We start from the raw sequence: 14,163 nt of genomic DNA, 5'->3' as shown, positions 1-14,163 counted from the left end.
TAATTCCATTGTGGTCAGAGAATGTACACTGTATGATTTGAATTTTGAAAAATTTATTTAGATTTGTTTTATAGTTTAACATATAGTCTGTATTGATGGACATACAATGTGCACTTGAAAATGTATATTCTAAGATTGCTGCATGTAGGATTGTATAAATATTAATTAGGTCAAAAGGGCTGACAGTGCTGTTCAGATCATCTATGTCTTTACTGAGTTTTGTTTCTAATTGTTCTATTGTCAAAAGAGAAAAGAAAAAGTCTTTGACTATGTGGAATTATCTATTTCTCTCTTTAATCTTACTGATTTTTGTGTTACCTACTTTGAGATTTTGACATTAGGTACATACACACATATGATTTTTAGTTCATTCTTATGTTTTGACTTTTTTTATCATTTAGAAGTGTTCTTCTCTATCTCTGGTAAGATCCTTTATTTTGAATTCTGTTTTATCTGATATTAATATAATGATTCTCAATTTCCTATGCTTGCTGTTTGTGTAGTATATTTTTTCTATTTGTTTTCAACTTCCTTTTGTCTTTGTATTTAAAGTACACCCCTTATTATAACAAATAGTTTGGTCTTCCTCTTTTGAATCTGACAGTCTCTGACTTTAATGTTTGCTACATGAAACTTTAATACAATTATTAATATGGTTGATAATTTTAGGTTGAATTTAGACCTGATGTTTTTATTATTCATTTGCTGTTTGACACTGCCCCTCAGTCTGTGTTTTTGGTTTCTATTCCTCCTTTCTTGACTTCTTTTTGATTATGTGAATAGTTTTAGATTCCATTTTAATTTCTTTACTGGTGTTTTAGTTATACATTTTGTCTTTTTTTTTTTTTTTTGCTTGTTTCTCAAGATATTTCAATATATGTCCATAATGTTTAACAGTCTAGTTAGAGGTAATATTGTACTATTTAACAAAAAAAATTAGAAACCCTGCCACCATATAAGTCCATTTATCTCCCTCCATTCTTTATGTTATAGTTATGTAACATATCTAATATACATAACAAACTAATAATTTTGCTTTAAATAGTATATGTATTTTAAAGAAATTAGAAGAAGATATTTACAATCATCCAGATATTTAACAAATGTTGATGTTATTTATTTTCTCCTAAAGTGCCAAATTCCTATCTGGTATCATTTCTGTTCAATCTGAAGGACTTTTTTTTAGCAATCCTTGAAGTATAGGTCTGCCACCAATGAATTCTCTTAGTTATCTTTTATTTCAAAATATCTTCATTTTGCCTCCTATATTACAGAATATTTTCATTGTATATAGAATTCTGGGTTAAAATTTACTTTTAACACTTTAAAAATGTTATTTCCTTATCTTCTTGACTACATAGTTTTTAATGAGAAATCAGTGATTTTCTTTTTCACCAGTGAGCACAGTTCTACATTTATTATAAATCCTTTGAGATTAATTCCAAATATAGGTCTTCTTGGGGATGGCCTCCATTTTGTCTTTTCTCTTGAGAATGGGTCATATTTTCCTATGCTTTTTTTTTTTTTTTTTAACATTGTAGATATTGTGAATGTTATGTTTGCAACTCTGGATTCTCTTACAGTCTCCTGAAGAGTTTGGATTTGTTTGGATTGCCTGTTCTTCCCTTTAATCTTGTTTCCTTGTGTGTCAAGAATATATATTTTTAATGCCAGATGTTACATCTGAAAATCTGTGGGCTTGGCATAATGCTATCTCCCTTTAGAGATAGTGTACACTGTACTCTGATAGGTACATCACCTCGATCTAATCACGGACAGAAAAGACTTGAGGCTGGTTTTCAGTCTCTATTAGACTCCAGCTTCCTCTTTTTTGCCTATGTTCCTGGAGTCCCCACTGACAGCCTGGGTTATATTTTAAAGCCCTCATTCTTGGTAACTACTGAACTCCATTTTTTTCAGCACCAGAGAACTGTCAAAAGTTCTACTCTGCTTCACAGTAACTTTCTGCTTGATTCCTTACCTTTTTTTGTCATGTGCAGCTGAAATAGCAAAAGTTTTGTGAGTTAAACATGTGTCAGGGTGACTTATTTTCACTTTTCTTCTCACTGAGATCTTGAACTTTCACATGTAGCTGTTTTGGCCATCTCAGACTCAAATTTTATCTTCCCAGCCTAAAGAGATTGCCTTGAAACTTCACTAGCTTCTTTGGCAGCATCTGTTCTGGCAAGCTTCTTGGCCTTTTGGCCTCCTGACTTTTACTGAAAATGAGCAAATGTCTTAAGAGGAAAAACAGCATGTAGAAAGTTGAGCACACCTTGATGAATTTCCCTTCTTTTCATCTGGTCCCTCAAGTTCTGGCTACCCTAGAAACTCTAATATTTTCATCATGATTTCTGTGGAGATTTTTTTTTCCTGACATAAAAATCATTCTAGAAATATGCTAAATTATTTTTATAACAAATGTTTATGATCACATTATATTTAATTGAACTGGTGTTCTGTAACTTCCTCAGTATCTTTCTATTTCACAATATTAGCAATGATCTCATTTAAAATTTTTTTGCAATGAGCATCCAAATTCATATAGTTTTTTCCCCAAAGAGTTATGTTTTCAAAATTAATTCTCAGGAACAAATGGTCCATTAATATTTCAAAAGATATGAACAATGTGCCACTCATTAAAGACATTTCTTGATAGTCTTTAAAACATATTTGTGCCAATCTACAATACCACTTACAATACATAATTGCTGTAGTTTTATTACAAGTTTTCCAGTGTTGAAGAATTTTAAAATATTTAATTTTGAATTAATAATTATAAATGATACTTCTTATTTCAATTTGAATTAACTTTGATCACTTATGAAATTAAAAATTGTGTTATATTTGGGAATGAGTAATTTTAAAGACTGCATGTCAATTGAGCCACTAGGTAAATTTTCATAATTATAACAATAAATTAGTCCATTTCTCCAGTAGTTTGTGGTATACTTTGTATTCTCTTCAGAATTTTATATAATATCCAAGATATAGAATGTACTCATTAAACATTGATTAAATTAAATATAACTGTTTCTTTCATTTTTCAGTAATTATAAACACTCTTCAAATAATACTGCAGAGGCTGTAGTTGGACCTGGTGCAAAATTGTGTCTTCTCTGTTTAAACCACTTACCATATGTCCAATACCCTCCTTTCATGGATGTCTCATTCTGATCTATTTTACCATCATGAGAAATAATAGATTCATAAGTTATATATCTGTTATCTAGACTTATATTGGTAGATTTTTCTTTTTATCTGTAGCAAACTGGCAAAGGGGACATAACTGTATTTCTGGACTTTAGCAGATACATAATAACAGAGTTTTAAAAAATGAGGACATTACTCAAAGCTACTAGATAAAGCATGTCAGCCAGAGTTTTGATTGGAAAAACAGTCAGTTCTGCTCAACCATCATTCTCTAAACTCCTATCTTTCAGCAAGCAAAGTTAATTCAGCTAACATGTCAGCAGTAATGTGGTTTTGAGTTGCTTCTCTGGGAGTAGCAATTTGCAATGACGCTTTCTTGTAGTTTGAAAAATTTCTGGGCAAGTTTAAATTATAACAAAGCAGTTTATTGTTGTTAATAATATTTTCAGGAAAAAATTTCACATTAAAGTATACAATGCTATTTAAAATGTTTTATAGCTCTAAAATAATTTAAAAGCATAAAATATATGTTTTGATTTTTTTCATAAAAATCACTATGTTTGCTGTATTAAATTTAGAAGTATAGTTTATTCAAGAACAATTAAAAATGTCCTAACGAATTTGCTTGTAGTTGTTTCTTTTTTTAAATGTGAAATCATAAGGTACTTACCATTAAGGATTCTAGCATCTCTTGAGCTATTGAGAAGTAGGCTAAAATTTGTGAAAACAAGAAAACACATTTGTTAAAAAAAACAAAAAGTGGGCTTCCCTGGTGGCGCAGTGGTTAAGAGTCTGCCTGCCAATGCAGGGGACACGGGTTCGAGCCCTGGTCTGGGAAGATCCCACATGCCACGGAGCAACTAAGCCCGTGAGCCACAACTACTGAGCCTGCGCATCTGGAGCCTGTGCTCCGCAACGGGAGAGGCCGCGACAGTGAGAGAGCCACGCACCGTGATGAAGAGTGGCCCCCGCTCGCTACAACTGGAGAAAGCCCTTGCACAGAAACGAAAACCCAACACAGCCAAAAATAAATATAAATTAATTAATTAATTTAAAAAAATGGTCCACATCAAAAAAATCTTTTAAAAAAACAAAAAACAAAAAGCAAATACATTGCTTAGATCTACTCACTTTCAGAGAAACAAACAGGTAGAAAAGAACAATTTTTCAAATGAGCCAAAGAAATACAAAAAAAGTCCTTTAACTCTTTTTTTTTTTTTTTTTTTTTGCTGTACATGGGCCTCTCACTGTTGTGGCCTCTCCTGTTGCAGAGCACAGGCTCTGGACGCGCAGGCTCAGTGGCCATGGCTCACGGGCCCAGCCGCTCCACGGCATGTGGGTTCCTCCCGGACCGGGGCATGAACCTGTGTCCCCTGCATTGGCAGGCAGACTCTCAACCACTGCGCCACCAGGGAAGCCCAGTCCTTTAACTCTTGAAATAAAATTTTATTTAATTGGTTTGATTTCCAGTTTGGAAAAAAAAAAAAAAACTTTTAAAGATATTCTATTCCTCATCTATACAATGAGTAAATATCCTTTCCATCATCTCTTATAGGTAGTTATCTACACTCTAGGTTTAATAGCTGATGAAAGACAGGCATTTCAATAAGTAACGAGGGAAGCCAGTGTTGCCTTAATAACTTTATTTTGTCAAGTTAAAGACAGTAAAAACATCGACCAGGAAAGTCTAAGATCTACACATATCATTTCCCAGTAGAAAGTGTATCTAAACACCAAAAAAAAAAAAGAAAGAAAAAAGAAAAGAAAGACATAAGCTCAAGATAAGATAGGCTTTTCACTAGACACATTTAACCTTGTAGAAAAGTCATTACAATGTTTTTTCACTTTTATCTTCATTACATAATATTTTATTCCCAAGCTGAGTATTAGTCACATGGATGTGTTCACTTTGCCTCAATAAAACAAAAATTATTTAAAATTAAAAAAAAAAACTTTGCGGACTAAAGACAGTTCTTAGACTAACATACATCTCGACACCTCCAGCCACAGAAAACTCAGTGCTTTTTAAAATGAGGAAGCTCTGAATTTTCAGAAATACTTTTATTATTTTGAAATAAAGTCAATTTTTCTATCATTTCCCCCCACATACTCTTTTAAAGAGTCTTTTAGAACCCTGTGGAATAAGTCTATTCTCCTTTTCATGGCCTATAAGTATTATTGAAGTAAAAATGTTAGAATCCTATTAGCAGTTTCTAAATATCTTCCTGTCACATTCTTTCATTTTTGGGAACTTCTACAACCCAAACCCTTGAACATATTGAAGGCAATTTTTACAATTTAATGAATTAGTTTACTTCTTGATTTTGTCTGAATTCAAGCAGATATGTGAGCTTCAGATAATGGTGGACATCTTTGAAGTAAGAAGCAGTAATCAGAGGCCTTACCCACAGAATGTCGGAAGACTTTTCTTGGCAGAATTTGGGACTGCATTCCTGGATCAAATGGCTGAAGGTGTACTCTGTTCTCTAACTGCTGAAAATGCATTTCCACCACGAGTCCTCCTGTGCAGCCTGATCTTCTGTCCTATGGAGTGCTGTAACAGTGCTGCCCTTATCTAATGAGAAGTGTCCCTGGAGGCAGACATGAATCATGCTTGCTTTTGAGAGTTGTATTTTTTGTCCCTGGTTGCAGAAATAGTGATGATCTGTTCTGTGTAATTTAACATCCTCCTTTTGCAGCATTTGTAGGAATCACTCCGGGAGAGTAAAAGCTGAGTAACAGTATTAACAGCACTTAACCAAAGGGATTTAATTTAATTCTAATATTATTCCCATCCTATCTATTTTCCATGCTGTTACAGAACTTCTCTGCAAATATGTTCATTGCCTTTACACTGGTGTCTTGTAAACTTGGGGGTAAAATATAGTCTTCTTTGTGGCACTGAGAACCTTTCTGATCTGGTTACTTTCTGACTTATCTGCATTATCTGTTGTCATGACTACCCCCACTCAAAACTCCAACCACATTGAACCGCCAGCTCCCCAAAGCCCCACACTCATTCTTGCCTCTGCGGCTTTGTGCCAGCAACTCCCTTTGCCTAAAATGCCCTTTTCTACCATCTTTCTCCTGCATTATATACACCAAGAGTTATAATATCATCAAATAAGCCTCCCCTAACTGCAGCCCATCTCTATGCTACCACAGCACTCTGTGTGCAGCTCCACCCCAGCACAAGTCACACTTATATAGAAGCCTTTATTTTGCCCTCCCATAGATTGTGAGTGACCCTTGAACAACTAGGGGGTGAGGGGCATTAACCATCACCCTCCACAGTCGAAAATCTGCATGTAAGTTTTGACACCCCCAAAACTTAACTCATGGGGTTCTGGATGGCCAGGGGCATTATCCAATATCAAAAGAACTTCAAAAGGTAGTCCCTATACTAGTTGGAACTTCTAACTTCCGAGACAAGTTTTAACCCAAATTGCTTTCTGAAATTATCAAACCATCCTTTGCTAGCATTAAATTCTCCAGTTTTAGATCCTTCATCTTCTTTTTGCTTTAAGTTGTCACATAATGATTTTGCTTTTTCTCAACTCATATTAGACTATAGGTATGCCTTTCTTACAGCAACCCTGAACCCACATAAAAAAACTACATATTCAATACAAGATAAAAAGGTATTTTGCAAAAAGTGCAAGGTGTTCATGACTGCTGGCATAGCTAGAGGGACAGCTTCACGAATTTCCTTTTCTGTTTTTATAATCGTCTTTATGCTGGATTCATTTCTCTTGAAATGGTGGGAAAACCCAGCTGCAGACCTCAATCTAGGGTACATATCAAGCAATTCAACTTTTTCTTGTAATGTCATGACTTTTCTCTTCTTCTTTGGAGCACTTCCAGCATCACTAGTGGCACTTCGTATGGATCCCTGGTAGGATTCAAGGTTTACAGGATTGGGTTAAGCACCACGCAAAACAGGGGAGAACCACAAAAGATCACTTTTTACTCCGATATGCAATTTACAGAAGAACTGCTCACTGGGAGATGATTAGTGTCCCAGGGCATTTTAAGCAGAGACATGAAACTCTTGAGCTCACCAAAATAGCAACAGGAGGTGGCTACGAAATTATTACAGTGGTACAGTATATTAACTTTATGCAGTTAACTTTATGCAGTTATGATATAATACTACATCTTTACATTTGTTTACATTTCTCTAGCACCATGTATGATCTGTGAATGTTTGTGTGGGTAAGTGTTGATAAATTTTAACTTTTTATAATAGATTTGTGTATATTTTATGGTAGCAAATGATAAAATAGACTAGTATCTACATATATTTTATGCATTCATTACATACTTTAATTTTTCTTAATTTTTTTCAATATTTCTAGACTATGTAGTTTATCGACAAGTTTTTTTTCAAATTGTTGCAACTCTCAAGGAAAATTTTCCAGCAATTTATTGAAAAAAAGTCCACGTACAAGTGGACCTGTGTTGTTCAAACCTACGTTAAGGGTCAACTGTATTTTGAAAATGAGGATCTTACGTAACCACCCATGTATCCCTAGCATTTTACACAATGTCTAGCACATGGTAGTCTCCCTGAAAACTTTGTTTTTTTTGTCTTTTACTTTGATAATTGATAAATGTGCTTTAATATGATTTTTTTAAATGAGCAACTGCATACATTTATAGAAAAACCAGCTAGAAAGTGGGTTGAAAGCTAAAAGTAACAAACCTACCTTCCCCCAATACCTATTAAAACAACACGATTAGGGGCTTTCCTGGTGGCACAGTGGTTGAGAGTCTGCCTGCCAATGCAGGGGACACGGGTTCATGACCCGGTCCGGGAAGATCCCACATGCTGCGGAGCGGCTAGGCCCGTGAGCCATGGCCGCTGAGCCTGCACGTCTGGAGCCTGTGCTCCGCAACGGGAGAGGCCACAACAGTGAGAGGGCCGCGTACCACAAAAAAAAAGCCAAAAAACAAAAAAAAACCCACAATTAACTCACTGCCAAAGTTATCCAACCACATAGTGACACAGTGAACTAATCAAAGACCTTTTGATATCCCTTGTCTTACTAGGAATAATGGGCATGTCCCTGGTAGTGCAGTGATGTTTGATATTTTTGTAAAGATACATCCAGTTCTACTGCTTGTGACAATCATAGCGCTTATGTGACCACTGTATGTAGAATAGCTGACAACTGTGAAGTCAGAATAACAATGAATTCGTCATGCTCTTTTACAGTGACAAGTAGAAAACACACCTTTATAGTTTCAGCTTCCTGGTAAGTACATTTTGTACAAATATTTCCCAGTGATCATGCCTGATGGATTGACAAGTTCAAAATCATTTTCTCACAGGGAAAATTTAGTAAAACTTCACAACCAGGTTCAAGACAGAATGAAGTTCAGAAAATAAAAGAACAAGGGTAAAGGAAAATGATGTCTGCACCAGGACATCCTCCACCTAGATTAAGGAGAAAAATGTACCGTCATCTCTCTGCATAAGATCATCCCACTTTTATACCCACAAATACATGCATTATTTACTTTTTTAATGCAGTAAAGTAACAGATGCTGACAAAGGAGAATTTTAAAACCAAAGCATACTCTTTTCCTGAGGTATAATCTATTAATAGCAATCTAGGGACCACCCATTTTAATTAAAATAATACAACCAATTTCTCTTTATAAATCTGGGCAAGTCTGCTTCTATAGATATGAGCAGTTGAATTAGCATGTCTATGTGGTGGGCCCACCATTCTCAGTTGTGTTCAGTCACATGTGTCATATTGTGAGTGTGGCATGTTCAGAGATGGGGTATTGTATGAGAGAAATATTTACTTAGCACTAACTCTTTCTCAGGTGTTGGGTCAGTTTCATTACATGACTCTTTAATCATTACAGGAACCCAGTAGGTATTTGTATTTGCTTTTTATAAAGGAGGAAACTGACTCAAATAAATAGCCGAGCCAGGGTTAAAGTCCAGGTCAAACCGATTTTAAAGCCTTTACTAATTCCATTGTGTCACATTATCAATAAGACATGTAAATTGTGATTCTGTCTTTACATAGTCCATGTCATTACTGAGCAATACAGGTAGTAGTCTCTGAGCAGGACAGAAAGCTGCCCAAATAGATGGCATCTGCGTTCTATCCCGTCAATTTGGCCTAGTTCATCTGCTTCCATATTATTTACTTAGATTTCTTGAAGTCCATATATCTAAGTTATACTACAAATCGACATAATCAGAAATTTTAATCAGGTAGAGCCCAGGCATCTACAGTTTTAAAAGCTTAGCAAATGATTCTAATGTGGACTAAACTGTATTCTAGATTTTTCTATCTGCTTAAATCAAATTCTTAATTATTTATTGGAAACCTACTAAGGCACTCTGCCAAAGGCTGATTTTGCTACAAAGACCTGGTAAATCCCAGGAAATTCATTTTGATTTCCTGATATTTTCCCAGAGCATGGAAAGTGACCCTTATTGACCAGAGATTGTCACCAAGGTACTTTAAATACGAAAGAACTAATCAGCCCATATACATATACCTAACAAACATAGGCAGAACAGGCTTAGTCACTTTCCTTGAGCTTATCAGGAAGCAACATGTGATTGGTCTCTGTTTTTTCTACTGGAAAGCAAGGTATACAACTTCATGGCCATACACTTTGACCACTTAGGGCAGTGAGACTATTCTGTATATGATGGATGCATGTCATTTTACATTTGCCCAAAGCTATCAAATATACAACACCTTGATGAACCCTAATAAACCATGGAATTTAGCTGATATTGGTGTGTCAATGTAGGTTCATCAATTGTAATAACTGTACCACTGTGATGAGGAAGTCAATAGTGGGAGAGGTTGTATACATATGAGGATGATTATATGGGAACACTCGATTTTCCTGTGAACTTAAAACTACCTTGAAACATAAAGTTTATTACTTAAAAAATAGCACAAACTATATAATATTATGTCATAGTACCAGAATTATTCAATCAGTGTGAAAGAATCAATAGTGAGTAACACTAATGATTTTTTAAAAGTTGGAGCACATTGATCTAGTGATAATTAATTTGCTTAGGTCTGTATCTTACCTGGAGGAAATGTATCATTCAATAATGGATTTTAAATCAACTTTTTCATTATTTGCTTAATTAACCTAATGATAAATGTTAACCAAGATACCAATTACAATTTTACTTCCAAAAAAGGGCAAGCAATTGGAATATTCTTTTCTAAACCACTAATTAGCCGTCTATATTTTTCTCATTAAGTTGACAGACTACACTCAGTAAGTAGTCCACCATTTTCACCAGAAATGACAAGAGTGAAGAGTATTCTTTACTTTCCAGTTTATTTTTCCTTGGTTATAAACCATTCATGGCCTATATTATTATCTGTCTGACTAGAGACAATCTCCCAGTAAGTCTTAAAATGTCTTATCATTATCCATCAAAGTGAAGGAGCATATTGTTGCTGCTTTTGTGTGAGTGTGCGTAACATATATATATATATATATATTTGTACTTATATGTATATGGATTAATTATGCTTTGTGCCTTTGTGGAGATATTCAATTCTAACTTTTCTGCCTACATATATCTAAGAACTAGTCTGGGACCATGCATACAGCCAGCATGATGAGGTGGGAACATAATCTCTCAATTACAATATTTAACCCAGTGCATGGGCTAGCTACTTAACCTCTTTGTGCCTCAGATCACAGTTTGTTAGGCATCTCTTGTGATATGCAACAATATCAAAGGAGAAGAAAATATGGACTAACCTGAGGGGCTACCAAAATCTTACTGAACCATAATATTAATGTGGAGTGATAGGAAGCAATGGGATTGAGAACTGACAAAACCGGTGACATTTGATCTTCACTTAATGGTAGGAGTGTTTTGAGAGCTTGAAAGGTCCTGTGAGACCCTGATGATTTGAAGTTAACAAAGATCTTGTGTAACTAACATCAGTAGCTTGTCTAAGGCAGTGGAGAATAAAGCCGCTTGAAAGAAATTTTCCATCTACGGAAATCCAGCAGCCCAAAGGAGTATTACTGTTTGAAAATGGGCTCCAGAAGTAAAGATGTTGGGTTCCAGGACACCAGCATTAAAATTCAAAAAAATGGAAAATAAAGGGCTATTGCCAGTGTGGATACACAGCCATTTATCTAAAACTCAGAGAGTTTAAGCACACATAACACATTTTGAGAGTTCGTTTGCGTGGTAGCAAAGGACATTTATTAACAGGATATTGAGTGGTGTCATTCAAATATACTTTGTGTTAGCTTGATTGGAATTTGCCTCAGAGACCTAGAGAAAAGGATAATGGAAGAAAACTGGGAGCCTACTGCCTGGTTTTCTGATACTCTAGTAGAGGATATGGTGATATGACAAAATACTGAAGTAGTGAGGTCTTTTGAAGGCCCTAAATATGAAGGAGATGGACGGCAGTAGAATTTTAAGAAGACTCAGACTCACATGGGACTTTAGGCAGTTTAGATCACCCTTACAGGCTAGAGGAATAACAGTGACACTTCTAGCTCATGAGGAAGAATGATAAATGTCACAGAAACGGTGAACAAGGAGGCTCTTTACCAAAGACACTGCCAGATGGTCAAGGGACTTGCGTCTCATGTTTTCACTCGGTTTAACTTGGAGCCAAATACGCTTTTTCAAGCTATTCCTATTATCCATACAATCCATAAATGGCATGGATGCAAGAGCCACACAAATATATACACACAAATACACACAAACACTAAATACATCTAAAAACTAGTCAGGGATGCACATGGAGGAGAAAGTATTTCTTTTTTCACTTCCAGTTTTATTGAAATATAATTGACAAACAACCTTGTATAAGTTTAAGGTGTACATTATAATTATTTGACTAATATACATCATGAGATGATTACCACAATAAGATTAGTGAATATTCATCATCTCATATAGATTCAAAAGAAAAGTAAAAGATAAAACATTGTTTTTCTTGTGATGAAAGCTCTTATGCATTACTCTTTTAACAACTTTCATATATGAAATAAAGCAGTGTTAATTATATTTATCACGTTGTACATTTCATCTCTACTAATTATCTTCTAACTGGAAGTTTGTACCTTTTGGCTATCTTCACCCAGTTCCCTCACCCTCCACCCCCACCTCTGATTATCGCAAATCTGATCTCCTTCTCTGTAAGTTTCTTTGTTTTTGAAGTATAATTGACCTACAGACACTGTTAGTTCCTGGTGCACAACATAGGGATTCAATAATTCTCTACATTGCAAAATTGGATTCAATATTTCTCTACATTGCAAAATTATCACTGTGAGTTTAGTTACCATCCATTACCATACAAATATATGTATGTAGGCCAGGGGTCCTGGAACTGGTGTTGGCCTACTGGTGGATGGGGAGGGGTGGGCAGGGAGAGGGTCCCAGGGCTGGTGCAGGCTGCTGGTGGGTGAAGCTGGGTCCTGGGGTGGGGAAGTTGGGAGGATGCATTTCTTAAAGAAAGAAATTAACAGTAGCAGTAAGGCTAAAAGCAGAAGAAAATGAAAATACATACATCTCTGCAGTGAAGATTATAGGAATTTGTAAACATAGCACTGTTTTACTTAATTCTGACAGCACAAGATAAAGATCTGCCAAACTGAGGCACAAGTACTAGTTCTGACATGTAGATCTGTCTCTGGTCCATATCAGTTTAACTTCACAGGAATTTTGCCAAAACTATCTCCTTCGGAAAGGTACATAAAAACACTTCCGTCTTTTCTCCAAGGATAAATAGTCATCATTTGTTATCCTACAAAATTTTGTGTGATATTCAATGAGAAGACAAAATGCCTTCTTTTGGATATGGTATCAGAAAAAAATTCTTTAGACAAACTGAAAATAATGCCTCAGAAATGAAGACACTTGAAATGCATGTTTAAGCTTAAATTGGTCATTTTTTCAAACATGTCATATGAATGAGATGAAAATATTAATAGAAAGTGTATTTTTATCATATTAGTCAGGATTCTCCAGAGAAACAGAACCATAAGGGATGTGTGTGTTTGTGTGTGTGTGTGTGTAAAGAGCTTTATTTTAAACAATTGACTGGGTGATTATGGAGGCTGGAAAGTCTAAAACCTAAGGTGGGTCAGCAGGCTAGAGACCCAGGAAGAGTTGATAGTACAGTTCAAGTCCAAAGGCCAGCAAGCTGGAGAACCAGGAAAAAGCCAATGTTGCAGTTTCTGGTAACATTCTTTCTCACTTGGGAGAGACAACCTTTTTCTATCAAGCTCTTCAACTGATTGGATGAGGCCCACCCACAATATGGAGAGCAATTCACTTTATGCAAAGTCTACTGATTTGAATGCTAATCTTATTTAAAAACACCCTCACAGAAACATCCAGAATAATGTTTGACCACATATTTGGCCAACATGGCCCAGCCAAGTTGACATATAAAATCAACCATCACAGTATTTACATAATCCATTGATTTTTAAAATATAATCTTGTTTTCCAAAATCATAAAAACATTGTTAAAGAAGTCCTCCTAAATATAAATTATTCCTTTGCCTGTGTACAACCATTCAATAAATAATAAATTTGTCACAGCTCATATCAGTATCAGCATTTCAGGCATACACATCTTTGGCATTTACTCAGTAGTCAATAAATTTGCTCAACACGTGCTACAGAATTATGTGTTTGATTAATAACCATAGAAAGGGGGTGTGAGAGTCCACTATTCTGAGAAATGTTCCCCTTCCTCTAGATAACTCTACATTCAAAGCACCTGCAACATTTACTAATATTGACATACATGCAAGACCAGTTTGCTGAAAGAGCTGTTGATTAAGAATCTCAACTTGAAGGCCAATTGTACTTGGCACATACTGGGCATTCAATAAATATGTATGGAATATATGAATAGAAGTTGGCTGTGAGTAGCATGCATTCCTCCTTGCTTCCTGAGATAGCATAAGCTAAAAATATCAAAACTGTGATGTCAGTTATTACATAAATTC

This window comes from Globicephala melas, chromosome 1 (genome assembly GCF_963455315.2).
Source record: "Globicephala melas chromosome 1, mGloMel1.2, whole genome shotgun sequence".
NCBI lineage: Eukaryota > Metazoa > Chordata > Mammalia > Artiodactyla > Delphinidae > Globicephala > Globicephala melas.
This window is presented reverse-complemented; position numbering follows the sequence as displayed.